Source organism: Carlito syrichta, unplaced genomic scaffold (assembly GCF_000164805.1).
Source record: "Carlito syrichta isolate Samal-C Ts95f unplaced genomic scaffold, Tarsius_syrichta-2.0.1 Scaffold314373, whole genome shotgun sequence".
In the NCBI taxonomy this organism is placed as follows: Eukaryota; Metazoa; Chordata; class Mammalia; order Primates; family Tarsiidae; genus Carlito; species Carlito syrichta.
Genome location: NW_007258469.1, coordinates 676,652 through 699,383, shown reverse-complemented (window position 1 = coordinate 699,383; position 22,732 = coordinate 676,652).

The following is a 22,732-nucleotide window of genomic DNA, read 5'->3' as shown; positions in this document are numbered from 1 at the left end:
TGACACAACACTCCAGCCTGGACAACAGAGTGAGACACTGACTAAAATACAAAACAAAACAAAAACACAAATGTTTAAGTGAGGGACTTACAAAGACAACCCAGAAACTGTCAAATGGTCAGTCCTTCTGTGCTAGGTTTATAAATACAAAGGTGGATTGCAGGGTACAAGGCAGAAAATATCGAAGTCACTCGAGCCAGAGGAGTGACACTGACATTCCATCATCCCTAAGATTCCTCCTTAATGTGGAAGATTCTGAGAATTAGGCTAATGGAGTATTGGCTCAGATTCCTCTTGGAATACAAGAGCAAACTTCTGGGGTCGAATGGCAGAGACAATATGGGAAACATGAAAAACATTCTCCAGAAATAGCTTCTTTGCTTCTCAGCTCCCTGCAGTGCTAATTTGGGCAAAGGCTAGGCTTATCGCCTGCAAAGCCCATGTTCACAGGATCACGGCTTGCAGGTTTAACCAGCATCCACTCATGAACAATACTGCCAGTAGTCCAAATCACAGAAAAGTAAACTAAAAAATAGTTTACAGATCTTCCAACACTTTTTTGTTATAGTTGGAAAAGCTGAGATTCCAAGAAGTGATTTGCCCAAGATCACAGTACATATTTGTGCTCAGATATAAGATGACCTTGTGTCTCTCATTCTTCCCTCAACACCAAACCTTGTTTTATTGTTTTGTTTTGTTGTTCTTGTTGTTGCTGTTTGAGAGGGGTCTCACTCTCTCACCAAGGCTGGAATGCAGTGGTATGAACCCAGCTCACTGCAGCCTTGACTTCTTGGGCTCAAGTGATCCTCCCATCTCAGTCTCCCAAGTAGCTGGGACTACAGGTACACATCACCACGTCTGGGTAATTTTTGTGTTTTTTTTTTAAGAGATGAGGTCTTGCTGTGTTGCCCAGGTTGGTCTCGAGCCCCTGGTCTCAAGCGATCTCATGCTTCAGCCCCTTAAAGTGCTGGGATTACAGGCATGAGTCATTGTGCCTGGCATAAACCTTGTTTGTGTCATTTTTGAATCTCAGTATCATTATTGGAATTTCTGTTTGCACTGAGTACTTTCAAAAAGCAAACAAAAAAAGAACAAATGCTACTTAAAATTTATCAGGTGGCTCTTTTTAAGAAATCTTCCTTTAAATAATGTCCATTCTTATTTTCAGAAGTTCACCCTCTGTTTTATTTTTTCCATTGAAAGATCATTTTGTTGCACATTCCTTTTGACCTGTGACTCATCATAAACATACACACACATACACTGGGATCTACACTGTCACACTGATTGGAACCATCAAAACTAAGGTATATCCATCAGTAGGGGAATGGTCACAAAAATTGCATTAGAGACATGCATGCTATTTTAAAAAAAAAAGCAACTACTTGTTGATGCAAAGAGTTGTTCCACATACAATATAAAGTGAAACAAGAACCATATGTATATATGTAGGATTACTCCATGTGAGTTTGTTTTTAAGTGTTTATATATATACACACAAATCTTTGTTTCTGCATGAATGATTCTGGAAGGATACCCAAGAGAAGTACTGTTTTTACTATCAGTATTATTACTTGATAATAATTTCTTAAGTAATAAGAAAGAACAGGTGGGGGGAAGCCATTGCGTCTAGTGCTGTTGGCCAAAATCAATAGATTTGTCCCATTTGTAAAAAGAAATTAGTTCTCCCAGGCAGGGCTGCTGGAATTGCAACGAGGGGAATGTGATAGAGACAGATGGTGAAGCATTTGACTTTTACCAACTGCTTTGGTTTTCCCCTTTGGCCAAACACATTAAGAGCCATTTAAAAGGGAAACACTATAATTACACCCTGCAAGATAGATAAAAAGCAACCACAAAATTATGGGATTAGATGCTTAATCCTTATTACCATCTCCTTGAAGATGGGTGTGACAGCCACTCATTCAGTAATACAACTAAGGCCACACCCTGTTTGTCATATTACACCTTGTTTGTCAGATACCTTGTGCTTGGTGTTACAGCAGAAAGAAAAATAACCAAAGAAATTTCACCCAACAAGTTATCCTGGTTAGCTGAGTATTTGCATAGGCAAGAAACATTGCCAATGTCTCTTCCTCTGTCCTCTTTTGGCAGCTTGAACTTTGGTGATGGGTGATGAATGATTGTTTATAAAGTCGTCACCAAAATAGCATTTCCTGTTTTCTCCAGGGTTTGATCTTTATGAAAGATAAAGTTTAAATTAAAAACTTCACAAAGGTCTGTTCCATTCTATTTTTGTTACGTTATTAAATGACCAATGAGGAAAGTTTTTACTCTCCTCTTTATAGGAAGATGAAAATCTTATAGACATTCAATCAGATAAAACCTTTTCAAAAGCAATTTGAGGTCTATAAAAAGTCTTTACTGTTTGCTTTAAATCATGTTACATCTATAATTCCAACCTAAGCAAATAATGAAAGAATTAGATTTAGGTATAAAGATGTTCTTCAAATTCTTATTATCATAATGGAATCATGCTTCTGTTGAACTATGAATTAAATCAATTATAGTTCATTCATATGAGAGACTAGTACAGTGCCATCAACAATAAGTATATATACATAGATAAGCTATACCTATATAATATTATTCTAATTTTATTGTTTATATGCTAATGTCACTGTTTCTGGGATTTGGGATGAATTTATGCTGGGGTTGAACCTCAGTAAGCTTCTAAGGTAAGCAATGCTAGTTCAAGAACATCAGAACTTTAACTTTTCTTTGCTGCCAATTGTGACTCATAGTGGCAGGCAAAATATCTAGCATCTGTCTTAGTTTCTGATAGGCAAAAGAGAGATAATAAACCCATTCCTATCAATAGGAAAGAAGCTCCATTTCTCCCTTTATTATAAGTTTCAAATGTTGAAACTGCCTGAGAAGTTAGAAAAATAACTGATACATTTGGTGATATTATGTCCCTATTAAATTGAACTATGGAAAACTGAGAAGTGGACATCCAGGGAGTTCCACAGCCACCCCCAGCAACACACACACACCACACACACACACCCCATCCTCAATAATTGCAAATGCAATCCACTGCCACTTCCCCCTCACACACACAGTTCAGGAGTAATAGGGTGACCCCAACTTATTACCACTAGTTAAGTAAATGTGATCATCTTCTACTCTATGCTAAAGGCCCAAATCTAGTTCTGCTTGAAGTTGAAAGTAGCTTCACCAATTAAGCATTGTGTAAGAAAGCACCAAAGATCTCAGCAATTCTGAAGGAAGTTGATTGTAAACAACCTCTTTAAATGACAAAGATCCCCAAGGCTAGGTGCTAAATGGCAACCAGTAATCAATTAGTCAACACCAACAATATTTGAAACAGGATGTCTCAGATGGGCCAAGGCTGAGATTGGGACACACACTATTAGACAGGCACAAAATCCAACGATGACAACCACTCCCACTTTTTCTCCATATGCCCTTGCTTAAATGGAGTCCAGAAAGCATCCTGGGAGAACTGTCCATAACTAGAGTTGACACACACAGGCTCGTCTGGTTGGAGACAGAGGCCAATGCACACGGAGATGAAGAACTCAGAGGTGTGAAAGAGCTAGTTCCTACCAGCTAGAGAGAGTCCACTATGTGCCTCTCATCCCAACTCTGTTCAGTGACTGCACGCACATTGGTGGCCTGAAACTGATCATGGTGTAAGCATTTACACAAGAAAAGCAGCAAATGCTATAAATGAGGGCCTTCCCATTCATGCCCTCCCTGCAGGCCAGGGAGGACACACCACTGGGAAAACTGGAAGAGAACACACCTGAGGAAAAAGGGAGTCTGGAGTAATGAGCCATATTCAGTACCATGTGGGGGCTGTAAGTCAGTGTAGGCTGTTACTTGAATGGGCTTCACTCTACCATCCCTGGGCACCATGGTGTGCCCTAGGAGAAGCTCCCCTATGAGCTTTTCTAATGTTGGGCTGGAAAAATAGGGCATGAAGTCCAGCATGTGTTTTCAGTACATATCTCCATCCCACAAGTCTTAAAAAATCTACTATTTCCAAGTTTGCAATAGTACTGTCAGCACTTTTGCTAAGGAACTATAGCAAGTGAAGCTATATAAAGGCAAATATGCTATTCAGGTCCTGATTTGTTTCTTCCTATATTTTTCTCCAGAAGACCAAGCAGGGAATTAATCACATAGGATCAACCACATAGCAAATGAATTAAGATGTAAAAACTGGTTTTCTGACTAACTCTGTGGTTGAAGCTACAAAGTTTCTGTACCACTCTTAGTTTTCCACCATATTGGCCTCTGGGATGCTTAAATAAAGTGAGTATACATTTTTTCTCCATATGTTTAAGTCTCCCATGACTGATTTCTCAGCAACTTGAAAGATTTCAGCAAGAGGCAGGCTGTTCAGATCTGTCACACTGGCACTTACTGCAGCAACAGAACCAAAGAAGTTCTCCAGCGCAGACATTGCCTCCCAGCACCTAAAAGAGTGTTAACACAGAGGAATAGCAACTATTTCCCTCCTCACTTCATAGACCCAAGATTAACATCTTGAAGGGTGATTAGCAGGCCAGCATTCCTCAACATAAAGGCAACATGAAGGGTGATTAGCAGGCCAGCATTCCTCAGCACCATGAAGCAATGCAGTACCACAGATTGCCAAGGCAGGATGTAGAAATGACCAAGTGTCAAGGGGAGAGTTTGATAAAAGGTATTCTAGGTACAAAGAACAGCATAGGCAGAACTACTACTGTATTGCTTTTTTTTAATTTTCTGTGTATATAGTTACGTGTTGCTTAACAATGGGGATACATTCTGAGAAATGTGTCCTTAGGCAATTTCATCATTGTGTGAACATCATAGAGTATACTTACATAAACCTAGATGATATAGCCTATTGTTTCTAGACTTCAAACCTGTATAGCAGGTTACTGTACTGATTACTATAGGCAACTGTATTATAATGGTGAGTATTTGTACATCTAAACATACAAAAGGTACAGTAAAAATACAATATTATAATCTTATTGAACCACTGTCATATATAAGGTCTATCATTGACAAAAATGTCATTATACAGCTCATCTGTAGAAGGAGTACACTCTAAAATGATGATAAAAAGCATAGTATAAGATAGTAGAGTAAATACATAAGCCAGTAACAGTCATTTATTATCGTTATCAAATATTATATACTGTACATAATTGTGTATTCTATACTTTTATACAACTGGAAGCACAGTAGGTTTGTTTACACCAGTATCACCACAAACACATGAGTAATACATTGCATTACAACTTAGGAAGGATGTCATTAGAGGATAGGAATGTTTTTAATCCCGTTACAATCTTGCAGGACCATTGTTATATAGATGGTCCACTGTTGACTGAAATATCATTATATGGTGCATGACTGTCTTATGATGATTGACATTTTGAACACCTTTCTGGCTGGAGAGAAGCCTGAATCTCCCAGTGCTGGCCAATTCTTAGAGTTGGCAAAGGGCTCTGTGAGATTACCTCCAATACGTAAACTAACAGGTCAAGAGCAAGACCTCTTATATCTGGCCCATACGCCCCAGGAGGCAACATTTTTCTGCCTTAATCATCCTAGGGTCCGGGACCAAGCAATGAAGGACCATCCCTATAGCTCAGAGCCCCATAGAATTATTCACACTAGCCAATCCTAAACTGTTTACTCTGCCCAGCCCCGCCATTCCTGTGTGAACTCCAATAAAGGCTCTAGCCTCGTTTTCCCCTTGTTCCTATCTTTTGCCTCTTGACCAGAGTCTGGTGCTCCTCACACAGCCCTGAATGATGTGATGTATCTCCTGTTTTTAGAACCTATGAGTATAATAAACTTTGTTGTCCAAAACCTCTTCTGTGGCTATAGCTGAACCTCAGCATTGCATAAAAGAGCTCAGAACAACTACAAAGGAAGAAAGTTCTGAGTATTGAGCTGCACATGTTTGGGGGAGAAGTTGACCCAATCATGGAGAACCTATACTGGCTATAGTGAGGACATACCACAGGGGCTTCTGGAGAGAGGAGGAGTAGGTGCAGAGCTGTTTCAGGTTAGTTTCAACTGTGTTTCAGATTGGTTTGGTGGCAGATGCAGTGCTATGTTTCAGGTTAGTTTCAGCTATGTTTTAGATTAGCTTGGCGCTGATCAAGGCTGGAGTGGGGGAACCTAAAGAAGTTATTTTAGTCATACAGATGAGTCAACGGAAAGGGAGAAAGAGGAGTCAAAGATTAGAAAGACAGTGACATCATCAATCTAGTAGGCAGACCACACAATCAGATTTGGGGACAAAGATGAAGAGTTTGGATCTAGAATGATAAGAATAGAACCTCTAATGTATGCTTTAACATATAGGAAGGGATTCAAACATTTTGACCTTTTATTGATAAACTTGTCGATAGTTATAGAGTCAAATGGTTGTTTTGACTTGTAATCTTTTAGAACTACTGTCATATAAAAGGTCTATCATTGACAAAAATGTCATTATACAACTCATGTCTGTAGAAGGAGTACACTCTAAAATGATGATTAAAAGCACAGTATAAGATAGTAAATGCATAAGTAACAGTCATTTATTATCATTATCAAATATTATATACTATACATAATTGTGTATGCTATACTTTTATACAGCTGGAAGCACAGTAGGTTTGTTTACACCAGCTTCACCACAAACACACGAGTAACGCATTGCATTCTGATTTTAATTACCACAGATTTGAGCATCTTTTTATTCATTCATTCATTTAATCAACAAATAATTACTGAATTTCTCCTAAGTGCCAGGTATGAGGTTGAACATGAGGGATATAGCAGTAAGCACCACAAACAAAATTTTCTGCCCTCATAGACCTTGGCTTCTTTTGAGGAGAAATGAACAATCAAATAAATAAGAAAATGTACAGCTCAACTAACCATGGTAAGTGCTATGACGGAAAGTAAAGCAAGGAAGAAGAATAGGGCATGCTGTCAGTTGGGTGTGCAGTTAGTTCTAAGTCTAAGTTCTAAGTCACTTCCCAAGGAAGTGACATTGGTGCAAAGGCTTCACAGGTCAGGATATGAGCCAAAAGGATATTTAGGGGACGAGCAATTAGGCTGAGGGAAACAGTAAGCACGAAGGCCTTTGGATGAACTATATCTGGCTCTCTCTTCAAATAATTATTAGCAATTTGTAACTATTGCTCTGTGAACTGCATATTTTCTCTTTGCCTTCCTGTCTTTTTCTTCTTGGTTGTTTTACATGTTTAAAAAATGAGCTTTTACCTAACTATAACTATTTCCTTCAGCTTGTCATCGTATTGTTATTTTATTTACATTGTGATTATACAAGAATTATTTTTTGGAGGTGGGCCCCTTGTACTACAGGCTTCTTCCTTTAGGCAAGTGTTCTAGGAACCCATCAGCATGTTGCATTCAGCTTCGGTGAATTTCTTTAGGAGGTTCTTTCAATGCACTTACCTATGCCATGGTGGATGATTTCTGAGCACACCTGCCCACACTGTGCTGAGTGTTCAGCAGTTTTTGACCCAGAAGAGCATGACTCTTGTACTCCACCCTCCCGATTCACCTGATCTCACCCTGAGCAACTGTTTTGTTTGTGTTAGCGAATGATAAAAGTTCTCAGAGGAAAATATTGTGTTGATGTGGAAGAGGTGAAACAAAAAATGGCAGAAGCACTAAAGGCACCAAACTTATCAAGTTCAAAAGCTGTTTTGAGCAGTGGAAAAAGTGTCTTGATAAGGGTATTGCACCAAACAAAGAGTACTTGGAAGGTGACTGACATTTAAACATGTAAGAATAAATATACAACTTTTTATAGATAAATTTTGGTATTTTGGGGTCTCCCTCATATATTCTTATAAATGTCATATATTTAGACATACTTCTTGTACAGAAGTATTACATTTTATGTAATAAAATTGATCAACCTTTGCTTTAGATTTTGTGTCTTAATTAAAAAGGTTATCCCCACTCCACAAATATATCATTTTTTTCTTTTAATTTTAGGGATTAAAGAAATTCAAAATTTTGATACATCTGGAACTTATTTTGGTGTAATCAATATGGTAGGGTTTACTGTTTAAGAAATAAGACACTCTTGAAATTGAAAAACTTCCAAGACCCAAAGGATTTTTTTTTTTTTTTTTAGAAAGCAGGATTTATTAAGAGAACAGAAAAGCTCCCACAGTGGGAGGAGACTGGAAGGGGCTGTCCCAAAGGATGGTTTTTAAAAGGTGACACAGCAGGCAGTTTGAGTTGAAATTAGCTGGAGAAGATCCTGCAGAAGCTTCCATTCTCAAATGCCACCAGTCATTTTCTGATCTCACTTTCCAAAGTGCTTCTATGGCAGTCAAGTTCCGCAAAATGACTACAGGTGTCCAAAGAAGCTTTCCCTGTTAAAAATAAGTCTGAGAATCTTGGGGTGACTGTGTTGTAACTCCAGGACAACTGAGATTCTTTAAAATATCCTTGCCATTGGGAGTCTCAAACTGGGACACTGTGGGCCATGGAGCAATCATTTCATAAAGCATCCTGGGAACCAGTGTTCTATATTTGGAGAAGTAGTTCCCAGACTGGTTTACATCAGAAATATCCAGAGAGATTTTTATAACACAGATGGTTGAAGCCCATTCCTGATCAACAGAATCAGAATTAGTGAGGCTGGTATGCAGGAATTTTCCAAGCTCTCACTGACAGGTTTTTGTAGCCAGTGGTCCAGCACAGCCTTCATAACAAACATGTTTCCACGGGAAAACACTAGCCCTACAGAAAATTACTAGAATAACTGTTTTCACAATTCCCCCAAGAATGAGGCGTAGCTAGTACCGATCTAGATATATAGAAGGGTCATTAATTCATTGAGTTTAATGGATTCCTAAGGACATTAGTTCTCTCCCAAAACCATGGTTGAGAAAAGCTGGTCTGCAATCTGATGTGATTAATAACTGCAACAATCCTAGACAAGGTGCTTGGGGGCAAAAAAAAACAACCTACTTTCTTACACCTTACCACTTTTTCATCTCATATCACTTACAAACAGATTGTTAAATGTTCAATTTGATAGCAATGATGGGTAATGGAATCAAAATTAAGCTAAGCTTCATTGGACAAGCATATGGGCTTCTCAAATTAACAGAGTCCTCAGAAATTAGGCCTGATCAATTATTTGTTTTGTTTTTTTCTGCAGATAACAATGGTTTATATGGTCTATTATAAAAGCTCATTAATATCACAGTCATTTGTAATAAGATCTATTTTTTCTTTATTCTAACCTTATGTCCCTATCTTGTTTACAATTTTTTTCTTTCACCAGTGTCTCAAAGGGAGTATAATGTACTTCAGACTTCCTGAACTTCATTGCATTGTGCAAAACTGCATACATTCAGTTTTGAAAATAAGAATGATTTTAATAATCTGAATAACCTAATATGTAATCATAGTGCCAAATACCATGCTCATTATTATAATTATTTCTCCTTCTAAATCAATTGGTTTGTAAGTTCAAAGCATGCATTTCATTATATCCTAATTGGATTCACAGAGCTGTGATCTCCTTGTAACCCTAATCCCTATTATAAAATGGAAAAATCATCATTAAATTTGATTTGCACACTTCTTTTGGGGAGTGTCACCTACATTACCCTCATGGCAAGGATGTTCTATTAAAACCTCATTTTGAGCTAAGAATTCTAGTCATTTAGAATAGTCAAGATGAGCATATTTTATATCCCAAAGTTAGAACAAAAATTTAACTCTTTCCTTCCCAGCTATCACAACTAATACTCTGATAAAGCCTGAATCACTAAAAATTCTCAGATTGTTTCCCACTATCAAAACTACTATTCTATCAAAATCTGAATAGCTGAAAATTCACAATGTAGATTCTGAACAGCAGTAATCCTATGAAATGCTCTATGAAGAAGAATTGCCTTACGGTTAAATAAGTTTGGGAAATGTTGAAATTCAAATGTATCTTAGTATATTTACTCCTTTAGAATCCTGAAGTTTTTAAAGCTTCTATTCAAAATGTTCCAAGCAATTCTTTTAGAGTGTCTTATTTAATAGCATGCTACACAACACAGTTTGGTGACACAGACTAACATATATGGAGTATCTATTATATATATTAGTTCTCACTGTAAGTTCATGTAACATTACAATAAGTCTCTTCCTAGCTGGTGCCCACACTTTGTGTGAAACCATTCTTGAAGCACACAATTTCTTTCTCAGGGCAACTCATCAGTGATACACCTTAGGAGACCAGAGGTGTGAGTGCAGAGCAAGATGGCAATGCAGCAGAAATAGGTGCCAGGTACTTACACAAGTTAGTTTGGTCTTAAGGTCAGCTTGATTTCAATCTCATACACAGCTCTTTTTTTTCCCCTTGTGATCATGCAGTACTCTATGAACACCAAATTTTACAGTTTAGTTGGTGAGATAGCTCTTAGCCCGTAATGCACTCTTTAGGTTGAATGGCATTAGAGACCCTCCGACATTCAATCTCTGCTAGGGCCTAGTTGAAAGTTGAGTATTATTCCCTAACTGAAGAAATCATTATTTTCAGAAAAGGGCATTGTCTTACTCCAAATCCTAGGCATCTGCATCCCTCTAGGGTTTCTCAAAGCTCCATACAAATGGCACTACTAGCTGCCATAGATGTGTTGAGCATCATTGACTCTGCTGGATCATTAGGCCCAAATAGAAGAGCAGCTTTCACAGCAGTCTGGGCCAGCTATAGTGCCTCTTCCAGTCTAGGACCATTCAAAAATGGAAAGTTTACATGTTATTATCTGGTAAATGGCTCAGAGCGGTACACTCAAATGTGGTATATGTTGCCTTTAACAACCAAAGAAGTCCAAAAAAAGGAAAAATGTTGTGCCTTCTTAATAATAAGGGTATAAGACCTAGCAACTTGTAATCTTTTTTATGAGATATCACATTTTTCAATCCACTCAACCCTAGAAATTGCACAGAAATAAACAAGATGACACGTCATAAATTTTCATGGGGTGTTTCTCCTATCTCTGGAATGCATGTATCATATCAAGGCATCTAAAATACTACCTCCTTCCTGCTCACCTAGTCCAATCAACACGAGTCATTTATGTAATAGACTAATATGTTGTCCTATAGAATGGTGAAATAGTCTTGGTTTCTGTGGTCTAGATTATTGCTGAAACCCAGAATACTGACATCGTTCTAAACTAAGACAGTGAAGGTATACTGCTGTACCCGGAAGATAAAAACCAACTGCTTTTGATCTTTTTGTTGTTCAGAATAGAGAGGGGCAAACATTATCCAGATCAGCAGCTATCATTCCAGTAAGGAGTTTACATCTGTATCACCTGGAGTTGTAATTGCAATAATCTACTGTCATTATTCCAGACTCATCTGTACTCTGCATAAACCAACTAGATGAGTTAATGTCGACCTGAAAAAAATCAACAGTCCTGCAGCTTTTAAGATTTTGGTAATGGTGCTGTTCTTTTTAACTACCTCAGGGATGTAATATTGTTAATTATTGTTTACTATTTGGGGGAAGAAATTCCAAGGACTCCTTGACCTTCTCTATTATTAAAGCATTTACTCCAATGGTAAGTATGCCAGTGTGGGAAGGTTGTCAATACCTAATTAAATCTATTTCAACCAGGCTGTCAGGAATTAACACAGTATGGCTTTGCAGGCCTCTTAGGTTATATGTGATAAAGACTCAGGCTAAAATCCCATTTACCACCCAAACATCAAAGGCCCCACTCTCACAAATAGACATTTGAGGTCTTCAATCTGCATCAGCTCAAGGCCAATGAGAAGTAATCCCTAAAAGGTTGCAAAGGACAGGTACTGCAGAGCTATCCCAGAACACTTAGTCCCCACATACCAATGTTTTTCTCAATACTTGGTCATGAAAGCATCCAATGAGCCCTTCTGAGAAGATACAGTGAAAGACTAGAGAGCAGGACAGACATGATATATCCATTACAATATTTCTATTCTACTAAGCCTTTTGCTTCTGTCCTATATGTCTACCAATAATGTTCCAGCATCTCAACTTTATTTAACATAGGCCATCACTGGTTTCAGTTTCAATCAATTAAAGAATCAGTAAAGCCACTCCCCATTGTATGAGTTAACACAATAAATCCAGAATTTTTGTTAAGCACATCATGAGAAAACATTTGCAACTGGTCTAGTGCACTTTTAATCAATTCTCACACATGGATACATAATGTGACTGCCAACATAAATCAACCACACCATATATTTTTTAAAAAATTTAAGCTATCTTTTATTGCTTAGACTTTGTAGTTGTTTCCCTGTAGAATGTTGGAGATCTCTCTCTGCTTATAAATCTGGAGACAATGTGGAGTGAAGATAAGTCTCAAGAAAAATCAGCATCCCCTTTTGAAGTAATTGTCATGTAAAGTCATGATGGAGTCTTAAATAGTGGGAAATTGGTCTCTTCCAACAGGAAAGAAGAAGATTTGATGAAATTTGAGAAATTTAGATTTAGTCATGCCCAAATTTTCCTACTGCAACGCTCAGAGTCTCAATGCTTTAATTTTCACAAAAGATATCTACATTTGAACTATAATTCAGCAGCCTACAAAATTAAACTTTGTCTGTAGTTTGCAATTATATTAACACCAAAATTGCAAAAGAAAATGTATGCTTTTAGTCATAGGTATGATTTTTTAACCATGTCTAAATCCAAGAATTTCAAACACCGAGCTTGTAAATTCAGTTAGAATTTACCACAGGTTTTTTTTAAAGTTATTATTCCCACTATAACAACCAATTGCAACATCCACCTTATTTTCCCAAAGACTCTCTCTCAATAGACATTTCATTCCAAACAAAAACAAATGAAAATAGATAAATACATATTTTGCCAGTGTAAGTAACACTTTCAGTTACTCATTCCTTTAACTTAAGTAGGCCAGATTTCTACTTTTGAAAGTCTGTTTTCTGGTACAAAATGTGTTATCAATCAAGTTTCAGTAAGGAAAACAGAAACTACTCTAGAAAGGTGCTTACAAAACTAACAGAAGTGCTGGAAGAGAACAAATCAGAAAGGGCCACCATCCACTTTCAAGTTGACTGCCAACTTACAAAGAAGCAAGATATTACTTCATAGTTCAGGCCAAGAACTCAGAGGTTACCAGAGTTAATAATGTTACTAAGTATCTTATTTTTTAATTTCTTAGGAAAATATTTAAAATTATGTGCATCACTTCTGGATTAAGACAGAAAATCCCACATGCAGTTCTCTAGTTGCTTATTTCTGTCACATGGTTATGTAAAAATACACAAGTTTAAGTTTATACAATTACAACAATGGTGGGAGCTCCCTCAATCTGGATCCCTAAAGAACTATATGGAGCAGAGTATTCATGGTCACAAAATACATAAAAGGAAAAACTCTTTGTTGTGTTAAACCACTTGGATCTCAGAGCTAGTTTATATTGTTGAAAAATAACCTAGCTATGCTGACTAATACAGATGCTGGTGGTCATAGCTGCCTACAGCACTGAAATAACGATTGCAGGTAATCTGGAGTTGTTGCAAAATTTCATATCTGCCAAAACTGATGCATCTGCCTACTGTTGTTAAACAAAACAAAACAAAAACCTGCACTTTCATTTGTCTTCCAAAGTGCAAATGAATGCCTCTAGTTGGAAGAGCTAAAATAGAATTCTAATGACAGGGAATTTGGGAAATATAACTTCAAGGTTTCTAGACCCTGCTAAATGAGAATAACAGAGAAGGTGGGCAAGAATGGTATTGAGTACCAAAAGATAAACTGAAAGAATATGTTAGCACACACACAGAGTCAAAATATAAATGTGAAATAAGAAATTATAAATAATGACAAATATTTCCAAAAACAACAACAAAAATAAAATGTACAGAAATTTTAAAAAATAAGTTGAATGTAAAACTCAATGGATAGATTAAATAGCAGATTAGATGAACCTAAAGAATTCCTTACTGAATGGGAATATGGTGCCAAAAATATTCCTCCAAAATACAACTCAGAGAGACAGAGATGTGAAATATATGTAAAAGAAGTTAAGCCAGGCTCAGTGGCTCAGCCTGTATTCCCGTACTTTGGGAGGCTGAGGTGAGTGGATTGCCTGAGCCCGCGGGTTCAAGACCCGCCTGGACAACTTGGCGAGACCTCATCTCTACAATAATTCAAAAAATTAGCCGGGCATGGTAGCACGCGCCTGTAGTTCCAGCTACTTGGAAGGCTGAGGCGGAAGGATTGATGGAGCCCATTGGTCGAGGCTGCAGTGACCGGGAGCGGCCACTGTACTCCAGTCTGGGTAACAGGGTGAGACTCCAACTCAAAAAAAAAAAAAAGAAGTTAAGAGGCAAAGAAAAGAGAGTGAAAAAGTTTAACGTGTTTTTGCAAGTAGATAATCTAGACAAGAGAGAAAGTAATTTCTAAAAATAATATTGGTTGTGATTTTTCCAGAATTGTTGAAAGAACTCAAATCTTAAAGCCCAATGAACCCCCAAAGTTATAAAATGCAAGGAAATTCATAACTAGCTCCATGTGGTAAAATTTCAGAATACTACACCAAAATCAAACAACAAAATAATCTTAAAAAGAGCCAGAGAGAAAAGAAAGGTCATTTATAAAGGGATAAAAAAATAGACTTACAACTAACTTCTCCAAAACAACAATGTAAACCAGAAGAGAATGGAACAATATATTAAGTGTGCAGAGAAAATAATTGTCAATTTAATATTCTATATACAATGACACTATCATTCATGAATGAGAGACAGAAAAAATGGCCTAGCAGGTTGAGGCTGCAATGGCCATGAGTGTGCCACTGCCCCCAAATCTGGGCAAAAGGATGAGACTCCAACTCAAAAAAAGAAAAAGAGAAAGAAAAAAAGAATAGGAGATGACATACAATAAAAAGAAAAATAAACTGAACTCGGTGGCTCAGCCTGTAATCCCGCGCCTTTGGGAGGCTGAAGTGAGTGAATTGCCTGAGCCCACAGGTTTGAGACTCACCTGGGTAACTTGGCGAGGCCTCATCTCTACAATAAATCAAAAAATTAGCCGGGCGTGGTAGCGCGCACCTGTAGTTCCAGCTACTTGGAAGGCTGAGGCGGAAGGATCGCCGGAGCCCAGCAGGTCGAGGCTGCGGTGGCCGGGAGCAGCCACTGCACTCCAGTCTGGGCGACAGAATGAGACTCCAACTCAAATAATAATAATAATAATAATAATAGAAATAAGAAGGAACAAGAGCTGATTCTTTGAAATGATTATTAAAACAGATAAACTTCTGGCGAATTTAACCGAGGACAATGAAGAGAAGATAAAAATCAACACTATTGGAAACGAAAAGGAGAAAATAAGGACACAGCTTCTAGAAATTAAAAACAAATAAGAGAATACTGTGAATGACTTGCTATCAAGAAACATGAAAATTTAATTAAATTGATAAATAAGCAGAAAAAGTTCAGCATACCAAAATTGGCCCAAGTCAGGAAATAACCTGAATAATTCTGTGAACAATAAAAAATTGAATCAGCAGCTAAAAATCTTCTCACAAAGAAAACAAAACTCCAGGTGGTTTCACAGGCACATTCTAACAAATATTTATTGTGAGCTAATTTCAGATTTGCACACTGTTTCAGATATAGAAAATCCTTGTCTAACTTTTATAACAAAATAAGATAATGTCAATACATGAAAGGAAAATTGTAGACCAATCTCAACATAAATGCAGTAATGTATATAAAAATATAATGACTAAATATGATTTATTCCAAGAATTTAGTTTTATTTAATGCTACAAAATAAATTAGCATAATACACTACATTAAGAGATTAAAGGAGAAAAGCAAAACAAAATCTCATTGGAAAAGGAAGAAAAAAATTTAAAAAATTGATATCTACTTGCAATATGCACAGTAAAAAATTCATCTGACTATATAGTCCAAATCAGAGCCAGTACATAATACCATCTTTAAGAGTGACACAGTCCAGAGATTGGCCGTATAACATGTTGTACTATTGTGATTGTATCAGAGCAGAATGCACACAGTTACTGTTGACTTTTCTTTCATTCGAAATATTGACCACACTATTTGAGGAAAGCAAACTTAAGTTCAATGCTGACATTGACAATGAATTTCCAGGGTATATTTGTAATATTCATCAAATGTGTGTGACATTAGTAAAATTGTTGATATGTGTTTAAGGTTCATTGTTTCTATTGCCTATCTGGGCTTGCCCTGCAAGTGATCAGAATATGCCACCCTAAAATTATGCCGCATTGACATAAAGATTATTTTGAGCTAAAGGCATTTGAGACTCAACAGATGCAAGAAGAGTGCTCTATTCTTTTAGGCATGATATGCCTAAAAATAAGGCATGGATTGCCCTTTGAGGAAGGTGCTCCCTCTATGCCAGGGAGAGAACTATCGTTCTTATTGAAGATAAAGTCAACACCAGGATGAGTATGCTAAATCAAATTTTCATAACATAAACCTTATCTCCATTACTTCACTTATATATTTCCATACTCCCTAGTCACTCGAAGGCTGATAAAAATAAAAAACAAATTACAAAAGATTTAGTATAAACATCTAATTGGCATTTTCTTTCTTTCTTTTCTTTTTTTTGAGTTGGAGTCTCACTCTGTTGCCCAGACTGGAGTGCAGTGGCCGCTCCCGGCCACCGCAGCCTCGACCTACTGGGCTCCGGCGATTCTTCCGCCTCAGCCTTCCAAGTAGCCTGAATTACAGGCGCGCGCTACCACGCCCGGCTGATTTTTTGATTTATTGTAGAGATGAGGTCTGCTGCCCAGGCAGGTCTCGAACCCGCGGGCTCAGGCAATCCACTCACCTCAGCCTCCCAAAGGCGCGGGGTTACAGGCTTAGCGACAGAGCCCGGCCTAATTGGCATTTTCTAGAATCATTTCAAAGTTAATTTCCTTATAGCCATAACACAATGGGGACTTTCTTATGCTGAATCAGGTGCCCCTTCTGTTTGGTTGCTGTGAGTCTCCCATTCTTTCGGAAAACGGGTTCGTTTTAAAAACATTACGTGAGCTCGGTGGCTAGGCTGTAATCCCCCCTTTGGGAGGCTGAGGTGCGTGGATTGCCTGAGTCCGCGGGTTCGAGACCCTCCTGGGCAGCGAGACCTCATCTCTACAATAAATCAAAAAATCAGCCGGGCGTGGTAGCGCGTGCCTGTAGTTCCAGCTACTTGGAAGGCTGAGGCGGAAGGATCGCAGGAGCCCAGCAGGCCGAGGCTGCGGTGGCCGGGAGCGGCCACTGCACTCCAGTCTGGGCGACAGAGTGAGACTCTAACTCAAAATAAAATAAAATAAAATAAAATAAAATAAAATAAAAATATTACGTGGCACCCAGCTCAAGAAACTCCATTCCACTTTGGTAATTTCAAACAATGGGCTCCAATAAGCTCTTTTTTTTTTTTCTTAACAAATTCACACCCCCTTTTTTGCATTAAGAGAATAAATAAGCCCTTGAGTCTAACCTCTTCAATTCTAACCCACCTTTTCGTTTAAAATATCACTACTGTAGGGTAGACACTTAAAATTATTATTGTCATCATGTTAGATTCTATTTTTATTTCTTTAGTTACTTGTTTGATTTGTCATTTTAAAAATTGTTCTACACTTAAATTAGTTAATAATTATGTATAACATAATTCCAAAATGAAAATCATATAAAAAGGTAATTCAGAGACGTCTTAGTTCAATGCCTGTCTCCTTCCTCCTATTCTCTTCTTTCCCATGGAAGTAACTATTTTTATGAGTTTTTAGTTTATCTTTCCATTGTTTTATTATATATATTCTTCCATTTCCTTTATAAGATACAAATTAGCATACTAGAAACAATATACATAATGATTCTGATTTATGAAATTTTATATATATAAGTAAATTTGTTACTTGCTCTCCAGGAACTTGAAGTTTAAGATTAAGAGACTCAGGTTGTACTTTTTTGCTACTAGCTCTCTAGCTGATTCTTGGAATGTCACTCTACCAAATATGTCTCAGTGTCCCCAAGTATACAAAAGGAAGGATATTAAACATCTCTAAGTCCTGTCCATCTCCAAGGCAAAAATGAAACAACAAAGTTTGTGTTGTAGATGTTGAAGCACGTCTAGTTTGGGTTAGATAAGTAGACCTGAGAAATATTAGCAAGTATCCCAAGGTTTGTATTAAAATTAGCTGACTTTCATTTTTTCTATTTTCTATGCCAATCCTTTAGAGGTAAAGCCTACAGGAAAGAACTTAAGCTGAATCAAATATGGCATTAGCAGAGAAATGAGAATGGACATTTTGTTCATGTTTATAGCAGACTCTATTTATGAAAGACTATTAAATGTTTTATCCACTGGGATCATTACTGGTATTTTGGAAAATGACTACTAGGGCACAGAGTACTAAAATAGTCTACTCCAAACACTTCAGACAGGATGCTCGGTAATAATCAAAATTAGGCTGATGCATGAGCAAACATTACAGTGACGCAAAATAAGGAAAAAGAATAGTATGTTTAGCTCAAGTAGACTCAAGTAGTTGAGAACCAAGGTTGGAAATTCTTAGGAACAACATAAGTGGTCATTTGGTAAACAAAGTAAGTACAGTTATTGAGGTTGATTATTTTAAATAGAAATGTGTATTTTAATATTATTTCCAATAACTCTTATGCTAACAAAATTGGTCTATTCTATCTCAAACCATCTGAAATTCTCTGAGTTACTAAATTACAGAGAAACTTGCCTTTGAGGGCCCTTATAAATGGTTTGGAGAAGCATATTAAATTATAGTAATACAGCTTGCATGTCCCAAAACCAAAAATCCAAAATGCTTCAAAATCCAAAACTTTTTGAGCACCAAAATGACATGCACAGGAAATGCTCACTGAAGTATTTTGGATTTTAGGATTTAGGATTAGGGATGCCCAACCAGTAAGTGCAATGCAAATATTCCAAAATCCAAACAAATCTAAAACACTTCTGGTCCCAAGCACTTCTGACAAAGGATGCTCAAACTGTAACCTCATGTTTTGTGATCACAGCTGCTCAATTCCCCCATCCCCCATAAGATTCAATGTGAATAGAAAAGTTTATTTTGAGTAATCCATGATCTTTCAAGCATCTTTAATCCATCCACTATTTTTCTTATTTTCTATCATCAAGACATTGGAAATAATAGGCTTTCCCTTCAAGGTATTAGACACTTATTTTATGGATTCAATATTAGAAAAATATGAGAATATTTCATATAATAGCATTCTTTAGAGAATGAATACTTAGAGAAAGTACTTTCCTTTCTTTTGTTTAAGAGGATTAACTTGGGTATAAATAATCACTTTTACCAAAAGTCATCTCTTGCATTTGGCACTCTATGTTCAGTTTGTACTGAGTTTTAGTTTCACAGTAGTTTTTTTTTTTTTTTGGTGACATTTCACCTGATCAGCCTAAGATACTTGACCTGTGTTGGACATATGCTGGGGAGGGAACTGAGGGATTTGCACGGCTCAGAGCTGAAGGTGATTCAAGAAATATAATTCTAAGGTGAAACAAAACTGAAAAGCCAAGCAAATTATGTGATTGAAGTGTCAGACCAAAAGCAATATAAGACCATTCAGTTCTGGGGAGATTGAAGTAATTGGTGGCTGGTCAATACTTCCTTCAAGAACAAGTACAAGCACTAAAATATAGATTAACCTATTTAAATAAATTGAAAAGGATAAGAATAGCTAATTTCTCAAGAGGAGAGAATTTCAGAGAGATAAGTGGATAACATGCAGCCAATTTTTCCCTAGGAGCACTTGCAAATTCTAAGAGATTGGCAATTTTAGTTTTTTCTAGACTTTTTTTTTTTTTTTGAGTTGGAGTCTCACTCGGTCACCCAGACTGGAGTGCAGTGGCCGCTCCCGGCCACCGCAGCCTCGCCTGCTGGGCTCCGACGATCCTTCCACCTCAGCCTTCCAAGTAGCCGGAATTACATGCACTACCACACCCGGCTGATTTTTTGATTTATTGTAGAGATGAGGTCTCGCTGCCCAGGCGGGTCTCGAACCCGCGGGCTCAGGTAATCCACTCACCTCAGCCTCCCAAAGGCGCAGGATTACAGGCTGAGCCACCGAGCCCGGCTACAACAAAGATTGTAATAGTCTTGTGGGTCAGTAAAGATGTAACTGAAGACTTGAGGGGTCTCAAACACAACTCCTCAAGGCATTTTTCAACTTGGGAAACTATGAAGGCAGGAGAAGGAGAAAATGTCCCAAACACAAAGTAGCGTGCTTCACAAATACCAATGGTATAGAAAGAACAAGAGTAGACTTTAGGACTTGCAAGTAAGCCAAAAGCCAAAAATCAGAGAGGAACTTTTTAATGTTTTATAATGTTGATGACTAGATCCTGCCAGAAGTATAGACCCCATTGAACACACCAAGCATTCATTTGAAAACCCTGAAGGGCAACACTCTAGTAATAAGAACAAATCAGAGGTAGACTGAGCCTTATCAAAACTAAACTCATTTCAATCCCTGATTGCTTTAAGATTATTTGATCATCCTAGTAGGGGAAAAGAGTGAACACACTGGGGATAAAGGAAAAGTCATTTGGAGCCCACATAATTCTTATATACAATAGTCGTCATTCAATAAAATAAAAGAAAAAGACATGCTGTGAGTCATGACCATATCACTTAAAAAAGAGAGAGAGAGAGAGAAAACATACAATAGAAATAGAACCACGGGTGACTTGGATATTGGAGTTAGCATACAAGGACTTTAAAATAACTGTGATTAATATGCTCAAGAAAATAGATTTTAAAATGGAGAATTTTTCAAAGAAGTGTCATCTCTAAAAAAAGAATCAAATAACAATTTCAGAATTTAAAAATATAATATCTGAAATTATGAGTTTAATAGATTAGACACAGGATAAGACAGGATTAATGAATTGGAAGAATAGGAATTTATCCAAACAGAAAATATCCAAACTGAAGCACAGAGAGAATAGGAACAAAAAATAAAGAAAAAGCGTAAGAGACATGAGCAACATAGTGAAAAGGTATAACATACCTATAATATGAGCCCCAGAAGGATAGGAAAGAATGAGGTAGAATAAATATTTAAAGATATAATGGCCACAAATTTAAGAAGCAACATCAGTACAAATAAAATCATATTTAAACACATCATGATAAAAACTGCTGAAAACTAAAGGCGAGACAAGGAAGATATGTATATATGTAGCAAAAAGTTAGAAACTGGAGAAAGGCTGCAAACAGAAAAATAGAGAATGAATTACCTAGATGTCTAATTGGGTGGTACACTTTGCAGAGTATTTCTGAGATGAGGTGAAAGCTCTTAAGTATAAAGAGCTAGTTAGGATTAACTTGAGCTTTACTTTTAGTTCACTTGTGTTAAGAAGCCTAAAAAGAATGATAAAATTCCTACGCAATTCTTGTACTAATCAATTTGAATTATAAAGCAAATTTTTTCTCTATTATATCCAATAAATTAATGTATATAATTTATTGGCTGAGAAATGCTGTAAGTTTCAAGAAGGGTTTGCTTCTTCCTGAGTATCCTAAATCTGTGAGGACTCCTAGCCCTGACTCTTCACCAGGAGTCACGCCTTGGAAAAACTGAACCAAAGAACGTACAATCTAGGGGGTGTATCAACACTATCTCGGTGCACATCTCCTCTTCTCTTCCTTCATAATTCAGAAATTCTGAAAAGGGCAGGTGAGGATAGGGCCTATAATTGAGTATTCAATGTCTCTTCCAAGTATTTCTGGACCTCTGGTTAAGAACTGCCTCTCTAGATGAGTGCAAATGAATCACCCAGGGATCCTGTTAAAATACAGATTCCAACTCAGTAGATGTGAAGTGGGACCTGGGATTCTGAATTTCAAACAAATTCCCAAGTGATGCTGAATACTGCTAGTCAACAGACCACTTTGAGAAGCAGGTAGATCCTAAATCATCTAAAGTTTGGCCACTCTGGCTGTTAATTGTGAGTTTCCTTAAGATAGAGGGTCATAAGTTTTCCTAAGAAGACAAAGGGTGCCAAGTGATTGTCCTTTTAAAGTGTTCACTGAAGTATATTCTGAATTAATGATTGTGATTGCAGAAGATGTTGATGCATGTACCCTTGAAGAAATAGTTTCATGGTCAAATAAGCTTGGGGAGCATTTGTATACATTTTCCCCTCTGAAAGATTCGCAGTGCACATTTGCATTTTCATGATGCTGAATTGTCTGCAGTAGAGAAACATGACAATTCATTTATCTAACAAGCAACAGTCTGAGGAACTAGTGATACATGGAACAAATTTTGGGTAATGCAGCCATATTATAGAGCAGTGTTTTCTAAACTTTGGTGTGTATCAGAATTAGTTGGAGAGCTAATAAAAAGCACAAGATGCCTTTGTATTTTTACCAAATTTCAGAGGCAATTGTAATAACCACCCGAGTTTGAGAAACATTGCTATAGCCTAATCTCAAAGGAGTTTATGTTACCACCAAGAGAGGCAGAGTTGTCTGTTAGCCAGACTTCCCTTGTCCCAGCGTGCTTTGCAAAAGCTCATGCTGTTCCTGGGAGAACTAGCATCAGCTATGAATAGCCTTCACCTAAGAAAAAGCATTCAAGCCGGGCTTGGTGGCTCAGCCTGTAATCCCGCGCCTTTGGGAGGCTGAGGTGA